Source organism: Hyla sarda, unplaced genomic scaffold (genome assembly GCF_029499605.1).
Source record: "Hyla sarda isolate aHylSar1 unplaced genomic scaffold, aHylSar1.hap1 scaffold_22, whole genome shotgun sequence".
NCBI classification, from domain to species: Eukaryota; Metazoa; Chordata; class Amphibia; order Anura; family Hylidae; genus Hyla; species Hyla sarda.
The window spans coordinates 1,221,559-1,238,695 of NW_026608872.1; the positions used below are offsets into that span (position 1 = coordinate 1,221,559).

A 17,137-nucleotide genomic window follows, 5' to 3' on the forward strand; every position below is an offset into this window, starting at 1 on the left:
TGCTCGCTCGCATATCTGGCTAGCTCGTTCTCATATCTGACTCGCTCTCTTGCTCACTTGTCTGGCTCGCTCACTTATATGTCTCGCTCGCTCGCATATCTGGCTCGCTCGCTTGCTCTCATGTCTTGCTCGCGTTCATATCTAGCTCGCTAGCTTGCACTCATTTCTGGCTCGCTTGCTTGCTCTCATGTCTGGCTCTGCTTCTGACAAGGCTGTTCTTTGGTGGGCCTAGGCGACATCACAATCTCCATGGTTACTTACACAACAAAGGTGAGATGTTATTTACACCTGGCCACGCCAACGGTATTGAGTAGCATATCACAGTGCTAAGGGTCCTGCATGCAACAATCTTACAATGGGGAATAGCTGTGCTGAGTTTGTCAAGTGCACCCATGTTGTTTGCAACTCCATCAATACACACATATGTATGTATGTATGTACATAGGCGTGCGCAGCCTATTGCATTAGGGTGTGCACCCTAAAGCACAAACTCACGCTGCGCGCGTGTATATATATATATATATATATATATATATACGCACACAGTTACTATAGTTCCCCCACATTAGGTGCAGTATAGTTCCCCCACATTAGGTGCAGTATAAGTCCCGCCAGACTAGGTGCAGTATAAGTCCCACCACATTAGGTTGGCAGTATAGTTCCCCACATTAGGTTGGCAGTATAGTTCCCCACATTAGGTGCAGTATAGTTCCCCCACATTAGGTGCAGTATAGTTCCCCCACATTAGGTGCAGTATAGTTCCCCACATTAGGTGCAGTATACTTCCCCCACATTAGGTGCAGTACAGTTTCCCCACATTAGGTTGGCAGTATAGTTCCCCACATTAGGTGCAGTATAGTTCCCCCCACATTAGGTGCAGTACAGTTCCCCCACATTAGGTGCAGTACAGTTCCCCCACATTAGGTGCAGTACAGTTCCCCCACATTAGGTACAGTACAGTTCCCCCACATTAGGTGCAGTACAGTTCCCCCACATTAGGTGCAGTACAGTTCCCCCACATTAGGTGCAGTACAGTTCCCCCACATTAGGCTGGCAGTATAGTTCCCCTACATTAGGTGCAGTATAGTTCCCCCACATTAGGTGCAGTATAGTTCCCCACATTAGGTGCAGTATAGTTCCCCCACATTAGGTGCAGTATAGTTCCCCCACATTAGGTGCAGTATAGTTCCCCACATTAGGTGCAGTATAGTTCCCCACATTAGGTGCAGTATAGTTCCCCCACATTAGGTTGGCAGTATAGTTCCCCACATTAGGTGCAGTATAGTTCCCACATTAGGTGCAGTATGTTCCCCCACATTAGGTGCGGTATAATTTGCCACATTACGTGCAGTATAGTTCCCCACATTAGGTGCAGTATAGTTCCCCCACATTAGGTGCAGTATAGTTCCCCCACATTAGGTGCAGTATAGTTCCCCCACATTAGGTGCAGTATAGTTCCCCACATTAGGTGCAGTATAGTTCCCCACATTAGGTGCAGTATAGTTCCCCCACATTAGGTTGGCAGTACAGTTCCCACATTAGGTGCAGTATGTTCCCCCACATTAGGTGCAGTATAGTTCCCACATTAGGTACAGTATAGTTCCCACATTAGGTGCAGTATAATTCGCCACATTAGGTGCAGTACAGTTCCCTACAAAAGCAAAATAGACATGGAGGCCACCAGCATCTGGGGGTGCTACCTTCCTACTGGCAGGAATAGGGGGTTAATATGAGGGTACTACCTTCTTACTGGGGGGGGGGTTAATCTGGGGGTACTACTATCCTACTGGGGGGAGGGGGTTAATCTGGGGGTACTACCTGCCTACTCGGGGCACCAGATTAACCCCCTCCCCACCTGTAGGAATGCAGTACCCCCCAGATTAACCCTATCCCCCCACCCTGTTAGAAGGTAGTACCCCCTGATTACCCCCTCCCCCCAGTAGGATGGTAGAACCCCCCAGTTTAACCCCCTCTCCCCCCCTGTAGGAATGAAGTACCTCCCAGATTAACCCTATCCCCCCAGACCCAGTAGGCAGGTTGAAATAACATTCACTCACTCAGCGCGGTAATCCTGCGAACCGCGTACCGTCACGTCACGCTCTGGGGCCGGCGTCCTTGAATACAGCGTGACGTCCTGAAGGTCATGTGACGGCAGTAACGTGCCGTCACATGACCGAACCAACTGAAGGTGAGCCAGAGCGGAGCGGGGCACAAACAGGAGCAGGAGGCAGCGCTGTGCGGTGCGCCTGACGGGGGGGGGCGGAGGTCTGGGCTGGTGAAGGACGGTCGGGCACAGATGGGGGGTGCTGCGGAGCGTCTTGGTGTCACCCGGTGCGGGCCGCACCCGGGTCGCAACGCCACTGGATTAAGGTGTGCCTGGGCACACCCGGCACACCCCGTGTGCACGCCTATGTGTATGTATGTGTATCTATCTATCTCTATATATATATTTATCTTTCTCTCTCTCTATATATATATTTTTTTTTCTTTTATATATATATATATATATATATATATATATATATATATCAAAAGCAAAGTAGAAGCGGCACTCCAAAATATCAATAAAGCGTGGATTTATTCACACATCTGTGAGGAAAGCGACGTTTCGGCTCGACAATAGAGCCTTGCTCAAGCATGCTTGAGAAAGGCTCTATTGTCGAGCCGAAACGTCGCTTTCTGCACAGATGTGTGAATAAATACACGCTTTATTTATATTTTGGAGTGCCGCTTCTACTTTGCTTTTGATATTACTTGGGAATTGGTCTGTTCCTGAAGCTGTGCACCCACACGGATCTGGAATCCTTGAGCAAGGTGCTCCCCTTCATCTAAATTTTATATATATATATAGATAGATAGATAGATATTGATATATATATATATAGAGAGAGAGAGAGAGAGAGAGAGAGAGAGAGAGAGAGAGAGAGAGAGAGAGAGAGAGAGAGAGAGAGAGAGAGAGAGAGAGATGGAAACACGTTTTTAAACATGTTTTCACCTTTTTTTACCTTCTTTTTTTTCTTCTCTCCATGTTTTCCTTCTTTCCTCCTTTTTTCCTATGCTGCTGATTCTTATTTTTCTTCTTTTTCAGACCCTATCATTGCACTATTGCTTATTCAATACCACCAGCAGATGGAGACACTATATTACAACATTAGTTGTGAGCAGCAGTTTGTACAAACAAATGCCTCATAGCTGATGTCCTATCCATTATTGCAATGGATGGCTGGCTGGCAACATTTGTTTTTATTATTCCAATACCACAGTACCAATGCATGGTCAATCAACAGCAATGACACCCCCATGTCAATTAACAAGATTCAGCACCCACTACCTGAAAGACAGCTACCTATCATGTCATGTCCAACCTGCACAGGTGTGCTGGTTGCTGAGCTTATTCCATTAAAGAGGACATTCAGCAGCAGCAGCAGCAGTCCTGTGCCTGGTCGCTCCAACAGGGGCCAGACACAAGCGCACCACCTATTGTCTTTTGCCTGCAGTAAGGGCCCACTGGACTAGCCAGCAAGCAGCTGCAGCAGCAAATAAACAGATAATCTTTCTTTCCAACACTGAAACCTGGTGGTGCACTTAATCTATGGTATCAGATAGGTGACAGATCAGATATTAACCTCTTCAGGACATAGGGCGTATGGATACGCCCTGCATCCCGAGTCCTTAAGGACCGAGGGCGTATCCATACGCCCGTGGGAATTCCGGCCCCCACCGCTAGCCGGTTGGGGACCGGAGCCGGATGCCTGCTGAAATCGTTCAGCAGACATCCCGGCATATCACCCAGGGGGGTCATTATGCCCCCCCATGTCGGCGATCGCCGCAGATCGCTGGACAATTCAGTCCAGCGATCTGCGGCAATTCCGGGTCAATCGGGTCTCCAGTGACCCGATGACCCGGAATATCTGGCTGTTCGGGGCCGTCTCTGACGGCCCCGAACAGCCAGAGCCTGCAGGGGTGATGTGGCACTGGTGCCACCTCACGATCGCCCTGATTCGTCGGCCGGATTACCGGCCGACCAATCAGGGCGCCTGCTGCGGGTGTCACTCCCGCACCCACTCCGCCCCTCTTCCGGAGGACGTGAGCGGGTGCGGGACGTCCACCCCGGGTGCTGGGGACCCCGATCCCCGGCGCCCCTGTTGGGATCGGGGCCCCAGGAGCAGCTGCGGCGGCGGGACTGACCTGCAGCGTCTGGATCGTTGGAGGTGAGTGACAGCCTCCTGCTGTTGCTTAGCAACAGCTCCCAGCATGCAAAAAGGGCATGCTGGGAGCTGTAGTTATGCAACAGCAGGAGGCAGACCACCACAACTCCCAGCATTCCCTTATGGGCATGCTGGGACTTATGGTTTTGCAACAGCTGGAGGCACATTCTTTCTATGGAAAAGTGTACCTTCAGCTGTTGTATAACTACAACTCCCAGGTTGCACAAACAGCTAAAGTGCATGCTGGGAGTTGTAGTGGTGCATCTGCTGGTTGCATAACTACAACTCCCAGCATGCCCGTTGGCTGTCGGTGACTGCTGAGAGTTGTAGTTTTGCAACAGCTGAAGGCACACTGGTAGTGAAACTCAGAGTTTTTTTTTACCTAACTCAGTGTTTCACGACCGGTGTGCCTCCAGCTGTTGCAAACTACAACTCTCAGCAGTCACCGTACACCATGCACCGTACATGCTGGGAGTTGTAGTTTTGCAACAGCTGGAGGCACACTGGTTGTGAAACACTGAGTTAGGTCACAAACTCAGTGATACATAACCAGTGTGCCTACAGTTGTTGCAAAACTGCAACTCTCAGCAGTCACCGACAGCCAACGGGCATGCTGGGAGTTGTAGTTATGCAACAGCTGGATGTCCCCCCCAATGTGAACGTACAGGGTACACTCACATGGGCGGAAGATTACAGTAAGTATCTGGCTGCAAATTTGAGCTGCCGCAAACTTTCTGCTGCAGCTCAAATTGCCAGCGAGAAACTACTGTGAACCCCCGCCCGTGTGACTGTACCCTAAAAACACTACACTACACTACCACAAAAAATAAAATAAAAAGTAAAAAACACTACGTATACACATACCCCTACACAGCCCCCCCCCCCTCCCCAATAAAAATGAAAAACGCCTGGTACGCCACTGTTTCCAGAACGGAGCCTCCAGCTGTTGCAAAACAACTCCCAGTATTGTCGGACAGCCGTTGACTGTCCAGGCATGCTGGGAGTTTTGCAACAGCTGGAGGCACCCTGTTTGGGAATCACTGGCGTAGAATACCCCTATGTCCACCCCTAAGCAATCCCTAATTTAGGCCTCAAATGCGCATGGCGCTCTCACTTTGGAGCCCTGTCGTATTTCAAGGCAACAGTTAAGGGTCACATATGGGGTATCGCCGTACTTGGGAGAAATTGGGTTACAAATTTTGGGGGGTATTTTCTGCTTTTACCCTTTTTAAAAATGTAAAATTTTTGGGAAAACAAGCATTTTAGGTAAAAAAAAATTTTTTTTTTTTTTTACATATGCAAAAGTCGTGAAACACCTGTGGGGTATAAAGGTTCACTTAACCCCTTGTTACGTTCCCCGAGGGGTCTAGTTTCCAAAATGGTATGCCATGTGGGGGGTTTTTTGCTGTCCTGGCACCATAGGGGCTTCCTAAATGCGGCATGCCCCCAGAGAAAAATTTGCGTTCAAAAAGCCAAATGTGACTCCTTCTCTTCCGAGACCTGTAGTGCGCCAGCAGAGCACTTTTCACCCCCATATGGGGTGTTTTCTGAATCGGGAGAAATTGGGCTTCAAATTTTTAGGGGTGTTTTCTGCTATTACCCTTTTTAAAAATAAAAATTTTTCGGGAAAACAAGCATTTTAGGTAAAAAATTTATTTTATTTTTTTACATTTGCAAAAGTCGTGAAACACCTGTGGGGTATTAAGGTTCACTTTATCCCATGTTACATTCCCCGAGGGGTCTAGTTTCCAAAATGGTATGCCATGTGTTTTTTTTTTTTTGCTGTTCTGGCACCATAAGGGCTTCCTAAAGGTAACATGCCCCCCAAAAACCATTTCAGAAAAACGTACTCTCCAAAATCCCCTTGTCGCTCCTTCCCTTCTGAGCCCTCTACTGCGCCCGCCGAACACTTTACATAGACATATGAGGTATGTCCTTACTCGAGAGAAATTGGGCTACAAATACAAGTAAAAATTTTGTCCTTTTACCCCTTGTAAAAATTCTAAAATTGGGTCTACAAGAACATGTGAGTGTAAAAAATGAAGATTGTGAATTTTCTCCTTCACTTTGCTGCTATTCGTGTGAAACACCTAAAGGGTTAAAACGCTGACTGAATGTCATTTTGAATACTTTGGGGGGTGTAGTTTTTATAATGGGGTAATTTATGGGGTATTTCTAATATGAAGACCCTTCAAATCCACTTCAAACGTGAACTGGTCCCTGAAAAATACTGAGTTTGAAAATTTTGTGAAAAATCGGAAAATTGCTGCTGACCGTTGAAGCCCTCTGGTGTCTTCCAAAAGTAAAAACACGTAAATTTTATGATGCAAACATAAAGTAGACATATTGTATATGTGAACCAAAAAAAAATGTATTCGTAATATCCATTTTCCTTACAAGCTGAGAGCTTCAAAGTTAGAAAAATGCAAAATTTTCAAATATTTCATCAAATTTACGGATTTTTCACCAAGAAAGGATGCAAGTATCGACAAAAATTTACCACTATGTTAAAGTATAATATGTCACGAAAAAACTATCTCGGAATCAGAATGATAACTAAAAGCATTCCAGAGTTATTAATGTTTAAAGTGACAGTGGTCAGATGTGCAAAAAACGCTCCGGTCCTTAAGGCCAAAATGGGCTCCGTCCTGAAGGGGTTAAACTGATAAAAACAGACTTTTTTATTTTTATTTTTTTTTTAAACCTTCAGGTTTGAATTAAAACTTAATCGTTCAGGTTTACTTCACGTTTGCCTCTCAGATTTACTGAACTTAGTCACAATTCACCAAACTCATCATTAGGTTACTTTATCAACATATAACAAAATACACCCCAAAACAAAGTACATAGCATAACAACACACCACCCTCATACCCTCACAACGTGTCTCCATTTTAAAAACTTCCAAGTCCCCTCCGCATCATCCTCTCCAAATCTCTTCTTATCCCACAAATATACAGTATGCAATCTATCTAATATCATTCTCATACACTCTTCAACCGACACATCCTTCTTCTTAAATACCGTATTTATCGGGGTATACCACGCACCGGCCTATAACACGCACCCTCATTTTACCAAGGATATTTGGGTAAAAAAAGTTGTTTACCCAAATATCCATGGTAAAATGAGGGTGCGTGTGTGCGCGTGTATACCCCGATACACCCCCAGGAAATGCAGGGCGAGAGAGGCCGTCGCTGCCCGCTTCTCTCCCCCTGCCTTTCCTGGGGTCTAGAGCCCTGCTGCCGGCCCTTCTCTCCCCCTGGCTATCGGCGCCGCTGCCCGTTCTGTCCCCCAGACTATCGGTACCGGCGCCCCATTGCCGGCGCCGATAGCCAGGGGGAGAGAAGCGGCGCCGACAGCCAGGGGGAGAGAAGGGGCAGCGGCACCCATTGCCGGCGCCACTGCCCCATTGCCTCCCCCCATCCCCGGTGGCTTAATTACCTGGGTCGGGTCCGCGCTGCTGCAGGCCTCCGGCGTGCAGCCCCTGCGTCGTTGCTATGAATGGCGCGGCGCACTGACGTCATGCGCCGCGCCGTGCAGCGCATAGCAACGACGAAGGGGACGCACGCCGGAGGCCTGCAGCAGCGCGGACCCGACCCAGGTAATTATGCCACCGGGGATGGGGGGAGGCAACGGGGCAGCGGCGCCGGCAATGGGTGCCGCTGCCCCTTCTCTCGCCGGTACCGATAGTCAGGGGGACAGAACGGGCAGCGGCGCTGATAGCCAGGGGGTGAGAAGGGCCGGCAGCAGGGCTCTAGACCCCAGGGAAGGCAGGGGGAGAGAAGCGGGCAGCGACGGCCTCTCTCCCCCTGCCTTTCCTGGGGTGGTATCGGCGTATAACACGCACATAGACTTTAGGCTAAAAATTTTAGCCTAAAAAGTGCGTGTTATACGACGATAAATACGGTATATACAAATTCCTAACATCCCACAATACCTCCTTAATTATTGCTAACAACACATATAACATTCTCTCCTTCCTCCCACCTACCACCCCCAGACCAAACATAATCACTTCAAAAGACCACTTTCTTACCCCCATAAATTCTTTAGCCAACGGACCAATTCCCTTCCACACTTCTTGCGCTCTATCACAATTCCAAAACAAATGCATAATAATCTCATTCCCTCCACAACCCTCTCTCGGACATCTCTCACTTCTTCCAATCCCCCGACTCTTCTGTACCTCTCTCACTGGCAATGCACCATGCAAACTCTGCCATACAATCTCTCTCTGTCTATTAGTCATACCATCTGTCTCCAAACTCTTCCACACTTTACTCACATTCTATTCTCTCACCATATTAATATTACACTGAACATCCTTCACCCTAATACACTTCACCATACTCTTCTTCTCCTTTAACACATCCTGTCTCACACCAATCAAACCAAACTTTCTCATGAACACCTCAACAAACCCATACCAACCAGGACTCACCAAAGCATACGGCTTTCTCAGATCTCTCTCCATCCACCCTAATCTGCATAACACACCCCCTCCTAGAAACCTCATCATACAAGATTCAACACCCACTACCTGAAAGACTTCTACCTATCATGTCATGTCCAACCTGCACAGGTGTGCTGGTTGCTGAGCTTATTCAATTAAAGAGGACATTCAGCAGCAGCAGCAGCAGTCCTGTGCCTGGTCGCTCCAACAGGGGCCAGACACAAGCGGCACCACCTATTGTCTTTTGCCTGCAGTAGGGGCCCACTGGACTAGCCAGAAAGCAGCTGCAGCAGTAGTAAATAAACAGGTAATCTTTCTTTCCAACACTGAAACCTGGTGGTGCACTTAATATATGCTACCAGATAGGGGACATATCAGATATTAAACTGATATAAACAGACACTACATTTGATACCAGCCAAAAGGAAAGATGAGAAGTGATAACTGTGAAAGGGGAGGAACCAACGCTGTCCCCTTCACATGCACCATCACTACTTGTAGGAAGGGAGGCTGGCTGGCAGCCTCCCATACACACTCTGACTGGGTGGCAGTCACCCACCAGTACACACAGCAGACCCTAAACCCATATCATTATTGCTAAGCAGGAAGATGGGAGTCCATTTCACTCTGATGGACCATTTTTAAATGCAATCCATAACCTGGCTTTGGCAGGAACCCTTCTTACTCCTCCTACTTGCATTTGATACTGGGTTTAGGATCTGCATAGGAAACACACACACACACACACACACAAGCACACACTTACCTGTGTTGCCTGCTGACGCCTCCTTGGCTGTCCCCAAACGGTATAAAACCAACAGCCACGGGAAGCTGTAAGGATAGAGGACATACCTGCATCCTATTGGACTCACTTGTCTTGGTTAAATCCAGCTTATTTGACAACCTATGGTGCTGCTGCTTCTGCTCATGGCAGTGCTGCTTCTGACAAGGCTGTTCTTTGGTGGGCCTAGGCGACATCACAATCTCCATGGTTACATACACAACAAAGGTCAGATGTTGTTTACACCTGGCCATGCCAGTGGTATTGAGTAGCATATCACAGTGCTAAGGGTCCTGGATGCAACAATCTTTCAATGGGGAATAGCCGCACTGAGTTTGTCAAGTGCACCCATGTTTGCAACTCCAACAATACACACATATGTATGTATGTCTGTCTATCTATCTATCTATCTATCCACCCATCTATCTCTATATATATTTATCTCTCTCTCTCTATATATGTATATATATATATATATATATATATATATATATATTATTTTTTTCTTTCTTTTAAATATATATATATATATATATATATATATATATATATGTATATACATATAGAGAGAGAGAGATGGAAATACTTTTTTAAACATGTTTTCACCTAATTTTTACCTTCTTTCCTCCTTTTTTCCTATGCTGCTGCTTCTTATTTTTCTTCTTTTTCAGACCCTATCATTGCACTATTGCTTATTCAATACCACCAGCAGATGGAGACACTATATTACAACATTAGTTGTGAGCAGCAGTTTGTACAAACAAATGCCTCATAGCTGATGTCCTATCCACCTATGCACATAGGCACCACCTATTGTCTATTGCCTGCAGTAGGGGCCCACTGGACTAGCCAGCAAGCAGCTGCAGCAAATAAACAGATAATCTTTCTTTCCAACACTGAAACCTGGTGGTGCATTTAATATATGCTATCAGATAGGGGACATATCAGATATTAAACTGATATAAACAGACACCACATTTGATACCAGCCAAAAAGAAGGATGAGAAGTGATAACTGTGAAAGGGGAGGAACCAACGCTGTCCCCTTCACATGCACCATCATTACTTGTAGGAAGGGAGGCTGGCTGGCAGCCTCCCATACACACTCTGGCTGGGTGGCAGTCACCCAACAGTACACACAGCAGACCCTAAACCCATATCATTATTGCTAAGCAGGAAGATGGGAGTCCATTTCACTCTGATGGACCATTTTTAAATGCAATCCATAAACTGGCTTTGGCAGGAACCCTTCTTACTCCTCCTACTTGCATTTGATACTGGGTTTAGGATCTGCATAGGAAACACACACACACACACAAGCACACACTTACCTGTGTTGCCTGCTGACGCCTCCTTGGCTGTCCCCAAACGGTATAAAACCAACAGCCACGGGAAGCTGTAAGGATAGAGGACATACCTGCATCCTATTGGACTCACTTGTCTTGGTTAAATCCAGCTTATTTGACAACCTATGGTGCTGCTGCTTCTGCTCATGGCAGTGCTGCTTCTGACAAGGCTGTTCTTTGGTGGGCCTAGGCGACATCACAATCTCCATGGTTACATACACAACAAAGGTCAGATGTTGTTTACACCTGGCCATGCCAGTGGTATTGAGTAGCATATCACAGTGCTAAGGGACCTGGATGCAACAATCTTTCAATGGGGAATAGCCGCACTGAGTTTGTCAAGTGCACCCATGTTTGCAACTCCAACAATACACACATATGTATGTATGTGTGTATGTGTGTATGTGTGTATGTGTGTATGTGTGTATGTGTGTATGTGTGTATGTGTGTATGTATGTGTATCTCTCTATCTATCTATCTATCTATCTATCCACCCATCTATCTCTATATATATTTATCTCTCTCTCTCTATATGTATATATATAATTTTTTTTCTTTTAAAAAAAAAAATATATATATATATATATATATATATATATATATACATATAGAGAGAGAGAGAGATGGAAATAATTTTTTAAACATGTTTTCACCTCATTTTTACCTTCTTTGTTTTTCTTCTCTCCATGTTTTCCTTCTTTCCTCCTTTTTTCATATGCTGCTGCTTCTTATTTTTCTTCTTTTTCAGACCCTATCATTGCACTATTGCTTATTCAATACCACCAGCAGATGGAGACACTATATTACAACATTAGTTGTGAGCAGCAGTTTGTACAAACAAATGCCTCATAGCTGATGTCCTATCCACCTAGGCACATAGGCACCACCTATTGTCTTTTGCCTGCAGTAGGGACCCACTGAACTAGCCAGCAAGCAGCTGCAGCAGTAGCAGCAAATAAACAGGTAATCTTTCTTTCCAACACTGAAACCTGGTGGTGCATTTAATATATGCTACGAGATAGGGGACATATCAGATATTAAACTGATATAAACAGACACCACATTTGATACCAGCCAAAAGGAAGGATGAGAAGTGATAACTGTGAAAGGGGAGGAACCAACGCTGTCCCCTTCACATGCACCATCACTACTTGTAGGAAGGGAGGCTGGCTGGCAGCCTCCCATACACACTCTGGCTGGGTGGCAGTCACCCACCAGTACACACAGCAGACCCTAAACCCATATCATTATTGCTAAGCAGGAAGATGGGAGTCCATTTCACTCTGATGGACCATTTTTAAATGCAATCCATAACCTGGCTTTGGCAGGAACCCTTCTTACTCCTCCTACTTGCATTTGATACTGGGTTTAGGATCTGCATAGGAAACACACACACACACACACACACACACACACATACAAGCACACACTTACCTGTGTTGCCTGCTGACGCCTCCTTGGCTGTCCCCAAACGGTATAAAACCAACAGCCACGGGAAGCTGTAAGGATAGAGGACATACCTGCATCCTATTGGACTCACTTGTCTTGGTTAAATCCAACTTATTTGACAACCTATGGTGCTGCTACTTCTGCTCATGGCAGTGCTGCTTCTGACAAGGCTGTTCTTTGGTGGGCCTAGGCGACATCACAATCTCCATGGTTACATACACAACAAAGGTCAGATGTTGTTTATACCTGGCCATGCCAGTGGTATTGAGTAGCATATCCCAGTGTTAAGGGTCCTGGGTGCAACAATCTTTCAATGGGGAATAGCCGCACTGAGTTTGTCAAGTGCACCCATGTTTGCAACTCCAACAATAAACACGTATGTATGTATGTATGTATGTATGTATGTGTATCTATCTATCTATCTATCTATCTATCTATCCACCCAACTATCTCTATATATATTTATCTCTCTCTCTCTCTCTATATGTATATATATATATATATATATATATATATATATATATATATATATATATATATATATATATATATAGAAACCAAAAACAGGCGCAGCACTCCAAAAAATAGTGTGATTTAATATCTCATGTCAGCATTACAACGTTTCAACTCCTCCTGGAGCCATTTTCAAGGCTCCAGGAGGAGTTGAAACGTTGTAATGCTGACATGAGATATTAAATCACACTATTTTTTGGAGTGCTGCGCCTGTTTTTGGGTTTCTGTCTATGGAGGACTTTGATCGAGTCTTGTTTTTGGACGCTGGCACCACCATTGTTTGCTGGACTGGATAAGTAGTGCTGCATTATTTTGGGACTATATATATATATATATATATATATATAATTTTTTTTTCTTTTAAATATATATATATATATATATATATATATATGTATATACATATAGAGAGAGAGAGAGATGGAAATACTTTTTTAAACATGTTTTCACCTCATTTTTACCTTCTTTTTTTCTTCTCTCCATGTTTTCCTTCTTTCCTATGCTGCTGCTTCTTATTTTTCTTCTTTTTCAAACCCTATCATTGCACTATTGCTTATTCAATACCACCAGCAGATGGAGACACTATATTACAACATTAGTTGTGAGCAGCAGTTTGTACAAACAAATGCCTCATAGCTGATGTCCTATCCACCTAGGCACATAGGCACCACCTATTGTCTTTTGCCTGCAGTAGGGGCCCACTGGACTAGCCAGCAAGCAGCTGCAGCTGCAGCAAATAAACAGGTAATCTTTCTTTCCAACACTGAAACCTGGTGGTGCACTTAATATATGCTACCAGATAGGGGACATATCAGATATTAAACTGATATAAACAGACACCACATTTGATACCAGCCAAAAGGAAGGATGAGAAGTGATAACTGTGAAAGGGGAGGAACCAACGCTGTCCCCTTCACATGCACCATCACTACTTGTAGGAAGGGAGGCTGGCTGGCAGCCTCCCATACACACTCTGGCTGGGTGGCAGTCACCCACCAGTACACACAGCAGACCCTAAACCCATATCATTATTGCTAAGCAGGAAGATGGGAGTCCATTTCACTCTGATGGACCATTTTTAAATGCAATCCATAACCTGGCTTTGGCAGGAACCCTTCTTACTCCTCCTACTTGCATTTGATACTGGGTTTAGGATCTGCATAGGAAACACACACACACACACACACACACAAGCACACACTTACATGTGTTGCCTGCTGACGCCTCCTTGGCTGTCCCCAAACGGTATAAAACCAACAGCCATGGCAGTGCTGCTTCTGGCAAGGCTGTTCTTTGGTGGGCCTAGGCGACATCACAATCTCCATGGTTACATCCTACTTGCATTTGATACTGGGTTTAGGATCTGCATAGGAAACACACACACACACACACACACACACAAGCACACACTTACCTGTGTTGCCTGCTGACGCCTCCTTGGCTGTCCCCAAACGGTATAAAACCAACAGCCATGGGAAGCTGTAAGGATAGAGAACATACCTGCATCCTATTGGACTCACTTGTCTTGGTTAAATCCAACTTATTTGACAACCTATGGTGCTGCTACTTCTGCTCATGGCAGTGCTGCTTCTGACAAGGCTGTTCTTTGGTGAGCCTAGGCGACATCACAATCTCCATGGTTACATACACAACAAAGGTCAGATGTTGTTTACACCTGGCCATGCCAGTGGTATTGAGTAGCATATCACAGTGCTAAGGGTCCTGGGTGCAACAATCTTTCAATGGGGAATAGCCGCACTGAGTTTGTCAAGTGCACCCATGTTTGCAACTCCAACAATACACACATATCTATGTATGTATGTATGTGTGTATGTGTGTATGTGTGTATGTGTATCTCTCTATCTATCTATCTATCTATCTATCCACCCATCTATCTCTATATATATTTATCTCTCTCTCTCTATATGTATATATGTATATATATATATATTTTTTCTTTTAAATATATATATATATATATATATATATATATATATATACATAGAGAGAGAGAGATGGAAATACTTTCTTAAACATGTTTTCACCTCATTTTTACCTTCTTTTTTTTCTTCTCTCCATGTTTTCCTTCTTTCCTCCTTTTTTCATATGCTGCTGCTTCTTATTTTTCTTCTTTTTCAGACCCTATCATTGCACTATTGCTTATTCAATACCACCAGCAGATGGAGACACTATATTACAACATTAGTTGTGAGCAGCAGTTTGTACAAACAAATGCCTCATAGCTGATGTCCTATCCACCTAGGCACATAGGCACCACCTATTGTCTTTTGCCTGCAGTAGGAACCCACTGGACTAGCCAGCAAGCAGCTGCAGCAGCAAATAAACAGGTAATCTTTCTTTCCAACACTGAAACCTGGTGGTGCACTTAATATATGCTACCAGATAGGGGACATATCAGATATTAAACTGATATAAACAGACACCACTTTTGATACCAGCCAAAAGGAAGGATGATAAGTGATAACTGTGAAAGGGGAGGAACCAACGCTGTCCCCTTCACATGCACCATCACTACTTGTAGGAAGGGAGGCTGGCTGGCAGCCTCCCATACACACTCTGGCTGGGTGGCAGTCACCCACCAGTACACACAGCAGACCATAAACCCATATCATTATTGCTAAGCAGGAAGATGGGAGTCCATTTCACTCTGATGGACCATTTTTAAATGCAATCCATAACCTGGCTTTGGCAGGAACCCTTCTTACTCCTCCTACTTGCATTTGATACTGGGTTTAGGATCTGCATAGGAAACACACACACACACACACACAAGCACACACTTACCTGTGTTGCCTGCTGACGCCTCCTTGGCTGTCCCCAAACGGTATAAAACCAACAGCCACGGGAAGCTGTAAGGATAGAGGACATACCTGCATCCTATTGGACTCACTTGTCTTGGTTAAATCCAACTTATTTGACAACCTATGGTGCTGCTACTTCTGCTCATGGCAGTGCTGCTTCTGACAAGGCTGTTCTTTGGTGAGCCTAGGCGACATCACAATCTCCATGGTTACATACACAACAAAGGTCAGATGTTGTTTACACCTGGCCATGCCAGTGGTATTGAGTAGCATATCACAGTGCTAAGGGTCCTGGGTGCAACAATCTTTCAATGGGGAATAGCCGCACTGAGTTTGTCAAGTGCACCCATGTTTGCAACTCCAACAATACACACATATCTATGTATGTATGTATGTGTGTATGTGTGTGTGTGTGTATGTGTATCTCTCTATCTATCTATCTATCTATCTATCCACCCATCTATCTCTATATATATTTATCTCTCTCTCTATATGTATATATGTATATATATAATTTTTTTTTCTTTTAAATATATATATATATATATATATACATATAGAGAGAGAGAGAGATGGAAATACTTTCTTAAACATGTTTTCACCTCATTTTTACCTTCTTTTTTTTCTTCTCTCCATGTTTTCCTTCTTTCCTCCTTTTTTCATATGCTGCTGCTTCTTATTTTTCTTCTTTTTCAGACCCTATCATTGCACTATTGCTTATTCAATACCACCAGCAGATGGAGACACTATATTACAACATTAGTTGTGAGCAGCAGTTTGTACAAACAAATGCCTCATAGCTGATGTCCTATCCACCTAGGCACATAGGCACCACCTATTGTCTTTTGCCTGCAGTAGGGACCCACTGGACTAGCCAGCAAGCAGCTGCAGCAGCAAATAAACAGGTAATCTTTCTTTCCAACACTGAAACCTGGTGGTGCACTTAATATATGCTACCAGATAGGGGACATATCAGATATTAAACTGATATAAACAGACACCACATTTGATACCAGCCAAAAGGAAGGATGATAAGTGATAACTGTGAAAGGGGAGGAACCAACGCTGTCCCCTTCACATGCACCATCACTACTTGTAGGAAGGGAGGCTGGCTGGCAGCCTCCCATACACACTCTGGCTGGGTGGCAGACACCCACCAGTACACACAGCAGACCCTAAACCCATATCATTATTGCTAAGCAGGAAGATGGGAGTCCATTTCACTCTGATGGACCATTTTTAAATGCAATCCATAACCTGGCTTTGGCAGGAACCCTTCTTACTCCTCCTACTTGCATTTGATACTGGGTTTAGGATCTGCATAGGAAACACACACACACACACAAGCACACACTTACCTGTGTTGCCTGCTGACGCCTCCTTTGCTGTCCCCAAACGGTATAAAACCAACAGCCACGGGAAGCTGTAAGGATAGAGGACATACCTGCATCCTATTGGACTCACTTGTCTTGGTTAAATCCAACTTATTTGACAACCTATGGTGCTGCTACTTATGCTCATGGCAGTGCTGCTTCTGACAAGGCTGTTCTTTGGTGGGCCTAG

At 44.9% G+C, this 17,137-nt stretch overlaps 2 pseudogenes; both read right to left on the reverse strand.

Moving 5' to 3' along the window:
* Positions 1-8,998: 8,998 nt before the first annotated feature.
* LOC130320335 (U2 spliceosomal RNA) lies at positions 8,999-9,101 on the reverse strand (annotated as a pseudogene).
* Positions 9,102-16,506: 7,405 nt separating this feature from the next.
* Positions 16,507-16,614, reverse strand: LOC130320343 (U2 spliceosomal RNA; annotated as a pseudogene).
* Positions 16,615-17,137: the final 523 nt, after the last annotated feature.